Below are 10,161 nucleotides of genomic sequence, written 5' to 3'. Positions count from 1 at the left end.
TATGTGTTAGGCTACACGGTATCTCTTTATCTTTACTCCATTCAGAAAGTCGTCTTGTACAGGCAGTGAAGTGCCACTTGTTTTGCAATGGATTTTCCAGTGCTTCATTTGGCTGTGGAGGGGCCTCAGTGGCCTATTCTTCTGCTCTCATACCAGTTGGGCGAGCAGCTCTTCCTCCTCCTCCTCCTCCTCTTCCCCCTTGACAGACCCTTTCTTTTGTGGCCTGAATCCCATCTCTGGTTAAATGCTTAGGCCCCAACCTGTCTGTGACTCTAATAACCCCTGTTTAAGCATAGCTTTTCTGCTCTAAGCTACCTTGAAGGCTGTCTGAAGAAAAACAAGAGTGACTGTAACCCTGAAGAAGGGTAGGGTCAACCATACATTTGTTGATCATCTAGCTTGATTAGGTACTCAAGGTTACCCGGAAAAATGCATAGCTGATTGCTGTGTCAGTGAATGGTGTTTTTTCAAGAGCATAAAGTGGTGGATATTTGACCTGGGCCCTCATTAATGTGTGTGATTACCAAGACAATTTTTTTAATGGGTCTGTCTCCAGATGTTCAATTCTGACTAATGGCTCTGCTTGAATGTAGAGCTGATGATCTCAATCGCTCTCTTATTTTCCCATACAGAATCTCTACTTTTCCACCGTTCTCTCATTTTATGAGATATGGTATAAAATATGTCACATTTTTATTTTGGCTGTTATACTTTTTGTCACACTTAAGGACCTTGGACAAAGGACGTTTACTGGGGCTAACAGGTTAAACTGATATCAGATGCAAATGTATTTTGCAGATGAGGTTCTTGTCAATGTGGAATTTACACAAAGAACAAACTGTCCAGCTTTGCATATTATTTTTCTTATATTTATTATTAAATTACTTCAGCATTATCAATAAAAGGCTGGGTCATTTTCTGGGTAAAGGTTCTGCAGATGCTGCAAACTTGAATATCAAGTTCATTGAATGACTTACCTGCAGTTTTACACTGTTTTTTTCTGAATATTATTTTGCAACTGAATGTAAAAATCACATGACAGAATCTAGATTTGTGCTTTTGAAAGTGCCTGAATGTTATTATTAAGGTTTTTAAGAGCATGGACTAGTCAATGATTCTCTTTGTGTTTATGTCTCAGGTTTCCGATATATTTTTCTCAAAAAACTAAGAAAGTTACACTGATTTAACCAAACAGTGCAAAAACAGACCTTTCCGTCTTGCCATAAAAATATTTCCTGTTGTCCTTTGACACTTGAAACACTGCAGTTCAAAGCACAAGGGATCTTACACATGGCCTGGTTGTGCCAGGTATATTTTTTTCCTGGATGTCATGGAATGTTATGCTTAGGGGAGATTTTTGGCATTCCCACCGTGCATCAAGCATGTGCTGAACAGCTGCCTGTACCCAAACAATAAGTGCCAATCAAACCACCTTGTCAGAGCTCATTAAAATGATTATATGATGACAGAGACAGAAAATAAACCCAAAATATGGAAAAATGTCCAAAACTGCATACGTGTCAGCAAAGTTATCTGCTATCGAGAAAAGCTGAGCTTTTTCTTTTTCGCTCTTTGGGACAGTCGTGAGAGTGGTTCATATCTGCTTGGCCGACAAAGCCTGCTGAGGTAGACATTTGTCCAGGAAAGTTTAATTCCAACGTCCCCGCGAGGCTTGGTTGAATCTCAAATCCAGCGTGTCATGGAGCTGAAACAGGAGACCTGCAGTGGGACGTAAGATGTCAGGGTTGCCTGAGGTTTATTACCATATTCCAAACAAAGCAGTTATCCATTGCTTCATCTATAGTAACCCTGCACACACAAGGGAGGTCCAGAGCAGCAACAGAGAGTAGCCCAGCTAGAATCTCAGCAGTAGGTGGTAAATGAAACTATCCTCAGTCAATCCCCCTAAAGTGGGTAAATGACCCAACAAAAAAAAACCCTTTCATAACAACTTATTTATAGTAATGTGGAATATGAGCTCCTGTTACCTCCTGCCCGTGAAGACTTGCCAAATCTTTTGTTCTCAGGTTCTCCAAGGGTTTATTTAATAAACTACTCTTGTTGGCAATTTCCAGTGGTATATAGCTCCTGATTACACATAAAGCCAGGGTATGCTTAGCCCTTTCAACTTTAGCTTGACCTATCCTTTACTGCAGCATCACCAACTGTTAATGTATTTTCCATATAGCCTTCATATATATATACACATATGGCTTTTATAGTGCTCCTGTGGAGTTACAGTTTTCCACCAGCTTTCTGAACAGCAAACCTGTCAGTGTGTGTGAAATACAGTATAGTCATTGTTGCGATACTGTGGAAATTGCTTTATGACTTACAGTTTTGATTTATATTATAATTTTATCTATAATTTTGTGAGTCATCTCAAATAGGTTTTCATGTCCAATATTTTTTGTCTGTCTGTCTCTCTATTGGAATGACTATCCATCTATCCAAACATGCAAACTCATTCTACTGATCTTCTGTAGAGATTGAAATTAATAATATGTCAGACTCAGCAAACCTTGGCTAAATAGGTCAAGAATACACTTTCATAGGGGAAACTTGCAAACTTAATTTCCTTTTATTGTAAGAAGAAAGATTTGCTGGAGTTTAAGGGGGTCTAACATCTGGCTGACTAGAATGAGCAAATTGGCCATGAGCTATAAATCTACCAGGAATCATGGAAAGTCTTACCTAAATGCATCTTCACTCCAAATTCTACGTTCTGACTTACTCCAAATTGTAGTCAGTTACAAACTGTTACCATATTTGCTTGCCCTATCTGGTGGCATTCAGTCTAATAGTGGATCACGTTTCATTTAATTCTATTTGTTTCGCGCACCCCCCCCCCGTGCACCCCCCCTCCCCCAGTTTTCCCCTCCCTTGCCACTGTCAAACTCCTCTTCTCTCATAGCTGGTTTTCCTCTGCTGCTTTGGCTTAGTTCATCTGTGCAGTGATTAATTATGTAAGATAGTAACCAGACCTGGATATTCCATTTAGGAGTTCATCACTGATGACTCTCAAAGGCAGCATAAACTCTGCTTGGAGTCTTTGTGACTGCAAAAATGTGCCAGCTACCTCCCTCCTCTTAAGACAACTTAGGGGGGGTTTAACCCAATTTAGAAGGTTGGAGGGGGCTGTCTGCGCTGTACATGTTGAGATACAGTGCATGATTGTACAAGATCTGATAGCCTCTTAAGTGTAGCATATAGTGATTTATCTGAGAGTAGTTCCTAAATAATGCCTTCATCAACAAAGTCCAACTCAGCACACAAAGATATAAAAATGTATGTATTAAGGGCCATCAGGGAGTGCTTAAACTATTTCAAAAAGAAATATTTTTGCTCTTCAAAGGAAGGAGGGGGTGTTTCTTTTCTGTATTATAACTACATGGTCAATGTTTGGATTTCCTCTCTGAAAACGGATGTGGCTGTTTTTGAAGGATTTTTTTTTTAAATCAAACATGCATTTTCAGAGTTTTTACAGTTTGAACCCTTACCCCTGTTTGCACTGCTGCTGTTCTTTTGGGCATTATTACAGCTTTTAAATTTTCTAATAGAGTCTGTCGTAGTTGTAACAGTGAATAACAGACAACAACACAAGACAGCTTTTCTCTTTTAGCATAGTCTACTTATGTTTTGGTATTTGGCAACCTCATGAAAACCACCACATTTGTGAAATGCTCGCTAGACATTTTAACAACTTTTTGAGATTAAAAGTGTACGATTAAGTGAAGTTCAGAGTACAGCTCTGTGACCAGGAACCACTCATCTTCTCTTGTTCTGTGAGACCAGGATGACTGGAACTTGTTAACTTTGTTTTAAGATGTGGTCTATCCTCAGAATGATCCATCCTGTAATTAAGGCAGAAAAAAAGTCACACAAGCCAACAGAGTGCTTTTTATTAGTTGTGTTGTACGGATATGCAACCCTTTTATATTTTTACATTGTTTGATTAGGTGAGAATGAAGCTGGTTCTCTATCTAAAAAAAAAGAAAAGAAAGAATAAGAAAAAAAACACTCCCCCAGCCACTGGATACACAAAGAAGAAGAAGAAGAAGGAAAAAAGCAACATTACAGTGAAAAATTGAGTACCTTCTTTTTCTTTCTTCTGAAAGATGAAAACTTTCCATGGGACTTTCCTTTGCTAAATTCGTTGGCCACATGGCTTGGGCTAACAGCTTCCGTATGTCCAAATGAGTCGTTGGTGGCCAGCGCCTCATCTGTGGAAGCCTAAACGACGAGGTCAAGGGCTCTGGCAGCCTGAATCAACAAACAAACCATTGAGTTGATTGTCTGTATGCCCATTCACTAAATGAGCTCACATAGTTATTCTGAAGACCCCATAGACTGTGTTGAGCAAAGCACATTCCTTAGAGGCAAAGCGTGGAACGGGCTCAGATAAAGAGTCTTTGAGATGGAAGTGAGAATTACAAATTTGGAACCTAACAGTCATCGGCCTTTGTCAAGTTTGCCTCCTGTGTACATTTACATTTATTTTAGGAATTTTCCAGATTGTTTTCAGCTTCAGCAGGGTGTTCCATATTGCTCTCATTAACCCATTAGTACTGTTGATTGATGTAACCTGTTCGTTTGTAGAGTACAGACAGTGTGGAAAGATACACAAAAATTGCATAGTAAGTGAGATGGGGAAAATGAGTCGAATGCCTAGGAGCTCGCTGGGGATCTGAAAGGAGTAGAGGGTTGACTTCTGAAAACAGTGAGGTTCTTAAAGGGGAAGTTCACCATTTTTGAAAAATGGGCTCATTACAACCCCACATGTCAAAAAGCATTTGTTTGTATCTCTTGTGGTTTTTCAACCAAACACTTGGATGTTTATTTTATGTATGTTTCAGCAAAAAAAAAAAAAAAAAAAAACACTCTCTCTGTCATGTCCCAAACTCATACATTTTCTGTCATGACTGAGAGCTCTCCCAAAAGTCAAAACTACTTTACTGTATACCATACCATCAGGGGCAGTGACTGTGTTAACAATGAATTTCCAAATAAAAGATTTTTAAAATTTCAAGTGAATGAAAAACACAAGGATCTATTTCCGACCAAAGCAGGGTCTCCTGTATGGTGTTTTTTTAAAGTCTCTTTGTTTGCACACTGTTCTCATTTGTTCTCATAGCTTTCTTTTAAAACACGATTGTTCTTCAAAGCACAATGTTTAAATCAGCCTGTGAAAATTGTGCATTGGCACACTTACTGGCCTACTGGAGATAATATATCATATTTGATATTTAATCAAATATTTAATTAAGAGGAGACAGCTCAAATGAGCTCATATATTAACAAGGGCAAAAGGACAAAATGTCAGCTGACCTCTGCAGCTACTGCTTGCTCTTTTAGAAAGAAGATTTGAAAACACAGAGGTTATGCATCCAAGACCATCTTTAAAGATCTCGGTAAGTACTATGTCAGAAACTAAATCAAGACAATACTCAGCATGGGCTAAGCCTCAGATTACTATGACTTCAAAGTTCATGACTCTTGAATTGTCTAGACTCAAGTATGGTCAGTCCTCCTGAATAGAACAGTAGCTTGGCTAGGTGTTTTTCAGATGGAGATCTGTTTTTTTTTTCTCCATGAAGGAAAACCTCAGTCATTTCTCCCCGACACCCTACATCCCTGAGTGGTGTGGCAGAAGTGGAGGAAAAGGTTTAAGGTATGTATTAGGGCTGCCCCATCCAAATGCCCTGGTCCATTGAGACTACAGGAGCACATGCTTTGTGCATCAGCAGTAATGAAAGACTGCATATGCTATACACTTCAGCAGTGAGAAGAGGGTCGTGGTAATAAAGAAAGTAGGAGAGGTTGTCCCAGATTCTCTTACCTGGCAGGACAATCAGAGTGAGAGTGTTTTATAGATCAAAGCCTCCTACAGTTAGACATTCTAAATGAAAAAACAGGCCAAAAGAAAGAGAGCAAGAGAAAGACAGAGAGAGTGAGAGAGAGAGAGGGGCGGGGAGAGAAAGAGAGAGAGACAGAAACTGGAAGCCAAGATGGAACAAAAAAAACCCTGAAGGCTGTGTCTGGAACCTCAGAGAAACAAAGAAAACAGAAAAGACAAGAAAAAAGCAAATACAAAGAGGACATTGAGAGGCTTGTGGTCCTTCGGCTGTACGAGAGTTCGACAGTCCTCTTTCGAAAAATCACACTGCTGAAGCATAGAAAAATACACTGTGTTAAAAACAGGATCAGGAAAAATATGAGCTCTGTTTGAGGTACAGAAAGTATGTGAAAGATTCCACTGATCCCAGGTACTGTGAACTGTGATGTTCAGTTGGACAAAAATGCTTACCTCTCTGAATTCCTTTCTGTAGTCAGTGTTCAGGTTTTAGACACACAGGACTGGGTAGAGGCAACCATTACATCATGTTTAACATGGATCAGTAATGGTATTTTGGTCTGTGCTGTAGTTCATATGTCCAGATACAGCTACAAAGTGAGTTGTGCTTTAAAACTGTGACTATGGAAAACAATGTTGAAACAACAACTGATAAATGACTGGCTTGATCAAATGTTGGCAGCAAAGGCTGCTGGGCACAGCTTCTTATTAAATGCTGTGGTAGATCGGAATATTTTATTAGTAAAGCAATACAGATCAGCCGGTTCTACTTCGCCATCCACCCATGTGCACAAATTCCAACTGATGCACAGATGTTTCTTTAATTTTAAAAAATGGTCATTTAAAAGCATGAAATCGAGTTTCGCAGACTATCCTATCAGCTGTTTTGAGTTGTTTGGCACTAATTTGTCATTTTTAAGACCTTCCTCAGGTATGTCTAGCCATAGAAAAAGGGAAAAACACGAGTGCACTGGAGCTGAACGCATGCAGAGGTAAAAGGTCACCTAGGGTTACGGGGGTTAGTGGGAAGAACTCTTAAATCAAACGGTTACAGAGTGTTTTAAGAGGCATTCCAACTCTCCAAACACGGAGTGTCAGGAACAGAGGAAGGACAGAATGTTTGTGTTGCCCCCACAAACTCAAAATGAGCAACTTAAAATTTCCCAGCATTCCTTATGGGAGGATTCCCTGTGGCACCATTAATGTAATTATGAGCACACCACTGAAATTGCAATTTGGAGGGGGGGAGGAGGGGGTTTGGTAAGTTACGCAACTTTGAACTTGTTGTGAAGTCATATTTGTTTGATTTAATGAGCTGATTATCAAAGTTAATAAAGCATTTTGATTTATTATTTCAGCTGAATCCAAAGTACTGCTGATCTCTTATAATTTCCAAAAGCTACACCAAGAATGGATCTTCTAGAATAGGATAGTCACAACATAGGGGAAATTTTAGGCTAGAGAGCCCAGTGATTACTGTCCAAAATATTACATTAAAGAATTCACCATTTTTATAGCCTTTCCAAAAAGGTCATGAAATAAAAGCTTAAATAGGAGAGTGAACTACATTACGAAATACACACACTCACACAGTCTCGCACACAAAACACATTCTCCTAAATGCTTGTTTTTTATTTGAAATGGTAACTCAACCAGCCTTTTTCAGAAGGTTCCTTCTGAGTTCTGACTGTATCCATTTCATATCACAAAAAAAAAGAATTTCACACTAGATTTAGCCAGTTCATCTACTGATGCTGAAGACATAAAGACACATAAAGGTGACAGAGGTGCAATGGTGCCCCCCCCCCCAAAAAAAGAAGAGATGTATAACTGACAGAGAAAGAGGAACAGAACAGTGTGGATAGACTGGAGGTAACTGAATTTTACAGTCTCCAAAATCTGAGTGTGACAGAGTCGGGAAACACCCCACATAACTCTTTTGATTGTTGTTTATTTGTGCTGAAATCAGTCTCAGGAGAGTGCCAGTCTGATCCTAATGTGTCACGAGAAGCCTCTGCTATGCACCGTTTTTACATCCATGCACCCAGCAGCTGCACACACAAACAATGAGTGAAAGTTGAAGATCCGTTGTCACATCCAGGTGAGTGCTGAGACTTACTTGTTTGTCATTCAGCTCCATGCATTATGGCATAAATAACTGTGTCATGTTTGCAGGGTTAGGAGAAATTAGCACGTAGTATTTCTAACCATTACCCCAAGAAGTTTGCATGCCGGTTGCATTTGAGCTTTGGAACGTATTGGAGAAAGTTTGTTCGAATCCTCTGAGGAGATTTATTGAGAGCATGAACTTGGGGTCTGGTTGTGATACTCAGAAAAGTCTGAGACAGTATCGGAAAAATGTATTAAAAAAAAAAAAAAGACTTTCTCATGTTAATAGTGTCTGCATCTTATAAATAGTATGAAAAATTTTCTAAATCTATGTTATATGGTTCTGGGGTAACAGTTTGAGCTTTAGCCATGAAACCTCTGTTTGGAAAATATTATTCAGCACAGGGAGAGGTACAAGTCTAAACGTCTACTGTGGAACACACGCCAGATGTATCCACAGTGAGTTTGTTTCAACATCTGGGGAGGCAGTCTTAAAAAAATAAAAAATAAAAGCACCTTTGGCAGATCAGTGTCTCACGAAGGTTAGATAAACATCCATAAATGTCACTTCTTTATTCAACTGACTTACACAGTATACTATGGTTATATAGGCCAGTGCAGAGTTGGGGACCGCTTAGAGAACGGTACATTTTGGACCACGTACAGAACAGCAACTGTTAGAAAAAAATAAACCTTGAAGTTAAGTGGAACTCAGTCACTGCAGCTACAGACTGACTTGATTTATGGACTCTGAGAGACTTGATTTTAAGAACTAATTTGTCCACTACTTAAGACATTGGACTACTGAACAACCCACATTACTGGCTCCCAGTACAACTTGAGTACCTGAGCCCTAATGCCTGTATATGATATCTTACTACTGTGGTAAAAGCCTCAAGTTGTATTTTTTCCATCTCAGAATGAAAATATGGGCAAAATATATATCAGTGTCTGAGCTGAAGAAGCAAACATCACTAATTTTGAGCATGAATTAAAGCAAGACAATAACTTCCTGCAAAAAATAATGTTAAAAGAAACTACTGAAAAGGTTTCTTTTTATCAGTAAGTTAGGGTTATAAATATTTTATGTGAACTATGTCTAAATTATGCTTTGGTAAATACTTGCAGAGAAAGAAAGAAAGAAAGAAAGAAAGAAAGAAAGAAAGAAAGAAAGAAAGACAGAAAGAAAGAAAGAAAAATAGGAACCCTTCCCTTGAAGATGCTCCAGCTTGTGTTTCATTCTGAAAATGACCTGACCAGGATATGAGGATCACATTTATTATGCTTAGCATTATCCTTAATTGTTCCGTTTCCTATCCAAACTTAGTCTGTAAACCAACACAGCCTCCCCCTCCTCTTCCTCCACCTCCTCCTTCAACTGCATTCTGCGCTTAAATCAAATAGTAGCTCCTTCAGGATGAAAGCGCTCTGAATTCCCTAGTGTTTTGACAATGAGCTGCACATTGTGATATCCATATTGCACATGGCATTTCAATTCATCTAACAATACAATATGGTGACTGTAATTTGCAGTGGTCCCAAACAGAATTAATTTAAATGATGTTTAAATCATGAGAAATGCTCTCTTTGGATTCATCATTTAAAAGAAATCAACAGCTATGATAGAAAGTATTTATGTGACAAATGCAAAAACAAAGAAATGATGATTTGATGGCCATTCCAGATTCTTAGTGAAGACAATCTGAAATATGAAGGGGAAAAAAGGAAAGAAAGAAAACCTGTTGCCAAGTAAGAGAGAAAAATAGAGTCCAGACTCAAAGATGAACTTGAGACGGTGGTTCTTGTGATGACAATTTTGGTAAATGGGTGGGGGATGGAGGGTAATTGGGCTGTGCGTCTGTGTGTGTGTGTGCGCGCGCGTGTGTGTGTGTGTGTGTGTGCGCGCGTGTATGTGTGTGTGTGTGTATGCAGATGGGGGGTTGCTGGCTGGGTCACAAACCATTTCCTTAGACGGACTTATGAAAACCATACGGCACAGGGGGAAACACCACAGGCCAAAGCTCCCCTCCACTCACACAGTCCCTCACTATCCGCCCCCTCCTCTGAAAACATACGTACTTACCCTCCCTCTCTGTCTCTTTCTCCTGCAGACAAATTGAAGAGAAAAGTCAGCTGGCTGAGTAGAGGGACCAATGCAAGGTTTACACTGAGTAAAGAAACCCCAGTCAGCCTGGAAG

Source organism: Chanos chanos, chromosome 8 (genome assembly GCF_902362185.1).
Source record: "Chanos chanos chromosome 8, fChaCha1.1, whole genome shotgun sequence".
Lineage (NCBI taxonomy): Eukaryota > Metazoa > Chordata > Actinopteri > Gonorynchiformes > Chanidae > Chanos > Chanos chanos.
The sequence above is the reverse complement of the archived record's forward strand: the minus strand, read 5'-3'. Positions refer to the sequence as shown.